Below are 2,660 nucleotides of genomic sequence, written 5' to 3'. Positions count from 1 at the left end.
ATATGCTTATACAGTGTCTAGACCAATGGAGCCCTGACATTCTAGCTTCTAATATAATACAAATAATAACTGGGAACTGGATCGGTCTTCTTGTTTCAGCTAGTTGTAATGAATGTTGAAAAAAATCAATAGCAACTCAAAGACATGGAGAAATGAAAAAAGTAGAATGAAGATGGTATAGCAACTCGGCTATAGGCCAGATTGTGAAACATAAGATATTGAGGCTTGTAACAGGGTGTACCAACCCCACACTGGACCAACGGGGCCTGACCAATCACTGTGGGCCCAGGAGATCATGCTTCCTTGCCCCTGCTGCGCATGCTCCAGGTGGAAGGGACAGATAAAAGGAGGCAGTCCAGCTCAGTCTGGGCTGGCTGAGGAGAAGGAAGAATGTGTGTTGCAAGCTCCTGCAGAGGCACCTGCAATTCTCCAAGCCGTAGGAACCACGGACCCGGACAACACAGGGCCCTCTGTGACAAAGCTCAGTAAAAACAAGGGATAGACAAGGAAAAAAATTAGATCTCAAATCTTAAGAAACAAGTAAACTTCTGGGGCCAAATGTATTGCTGAAGTCAATGGGATTGCATGGGGTGAGAGCAACCACAGTGTTTGCGCCAATGTATATGGTTTGTATATGCATGGTTCAGTAGATATGTCCAACATATTCAAAGATATTTCAATAATGGCCCTTATCTCAGAATGGTTATTGTTTGCTTTACTACTATAAAAATGTTTTCCACATTTAGTCACTATGTTCACAATGACTGACATCAATACTGTAGACAGGAAAAATCCACATCGGAAAGAGAAGACTAATATTTTTGCTGTCGTGGCACAAGCAATGAAGATATTGAGCACCAGCAACTTCACTTGACTTCAACTGGAGTTGCATGTACTCTACACTCTGAAAATCAGGCTGTAAGTTTATTCTCCTGAGTAAAGTAAAAATAGAAGATGAGTAAAAATGTGACCTTTCTACTTTCATCTTAAGTGTTATGTTCAAGGCCTTGCTGTGAACTTTTAAATTCACTTTGGTGCCCTGTCAACAGTGGAGTTTTGAATGTGTTTAGAAGTGAGGTTCAACTTTAAACCATTTTTAACACAGTTTGGCTGACCAGTGTGAATGAAATCAAACAACTCTAAAATAATGTTTAAAAAACTGTTCTCTAGTCTAGCATACTGCCAAATTCTATGGAGGTTTTATTCTCAGGTAAAATAGGATTTCCTAATTTTATGGTTCTCCCTCAACTAGATCTTCCCTGGCTTAAAGCAAAATACTTTTAATGCTGCTTTAAAGTGGTTTGGCCCTTTTCACTGGACAGAAAAAGTATATAAGAAGCTATTTTAATAGAAACATCTTCTTACACAATGTTTTAAAATGTTTCAGCTAAGTCAGTGAAAGACCCAGGGTAAAGACCTGCATAAGAATGTAGGGTATCCCTATTGAATCACCCTAAACTTAGGTGCTAAAACCCTGCATTGAGAAGAAAGGTGGCTCTTTCTGGCATATGTATCTTGTTGGCTCCAACCAGGATATAAGATGATTTGAAAGGTCTCGCTAAGGCAGAAAATACTAGTGGGTAGGGAGAAAGGAGCCAAAACTTTACCTCGGAGTAGTCTACCTTGGAGAGAATGCTTAGGTTTAATATTATGGTGGGCTTTTTAAAGTTAAAAATATCAAACTCAGGAAGTGAATATTTCTGTGTGTACTCTGTTCAGAGAAAGGTAGTAATGGCACCTTCTTACAGGGTCTCTGTTGTAAACCAGTGGTTTTCAAAAAATATTTCTGGCGACCCAGTTGAAGAAAATTGTTGATGCCTGTGACCCAACGGAGCTGGGGATGAGGGGTTTGGAGTGTGGGAGGGGCTCAGGGCTGGGGCAGAGGGTTCGGGTGTGGGGATAAGGGCTGCGGCGTGAGGCCGGGAATGAGGGGTTCAGGGTGTGAGAGGGGGCTCTGAACTGGAGCAGGCGGTTGGGGTGCGGGAGGGGGTCAGGGCTCTGGGCTGGGGGTTCAGGTTCTGGGGTGGGGCCAGGGATGAGGGGTTTGGGGTGCAGGAAGGGGCTCCAGGTTTGAGGGGAGGTTCAGGGCTGGGGCATGGGATTGGGGATCAGGCTTACCTCAGGCAGCTCCCGGTCAGTGGCACAGTGGGGGTGCTAAGGCAGGCTTCCTGCCTGTTCTGGCACCGTGGACCACGCTGCGCCCCGGAAGCAGTGAGCAGCAGGTCCGGCTCCTAGGCAGAGGTGCACAAGCAGCTCTTGCTGGCAGGCAAACCCCCTCCACCCCCCGCAGCTCCCATTGGCCAGGAACCGGCCAATGGGAATGCAGAGCCGGTGCTCGGGGTGGGGGCAATGCGCGGAGCCCAGTGGACCCCCTGCCTCAAAGCCGGATCTGCTGCTGACCACTTCTGGGGCACAGCGCGCGGTGTCAGAACAGGTAGGAACTAGCCTGCCTTACCCAGGCAGCACCGCTGACCGTGCTGACCAGAGCCACAATGACCGGTCATGACCCGTAGTTTGAAAACCACTGTTGTAAACTATGCTTTAAATAGAACACCAGAGTGGCCATACTAGCTTAAATCCAGGTCTGATTAGTCCAACATCCTGTCTCTGACAGTTACCAGTACCAAATGCTTCAGAAAAAGGTTAAATACAAGTTGTAT

The sequence above is a fragment of the Malaclemys terrapin genome, chromosome 4 (genome assembly GCF_027887155.1).
Source record: "Malaclemys terrapin pileata isolate rMalTer1 chromosome 4, rMalTer1.hap1, whole genome shotgun sequence".
Taxonomy (NCBI): domain Eukaryota; kingdom Metazoa; phylum Chordata; order Testudines; family Emydidae; genus Malaclemys; species Malaclemys terrapin.
The sequence above is the reverse complement of the archived record's forward strand: the minus strand, read 5'-3'. Positions refer to the sequence as shown.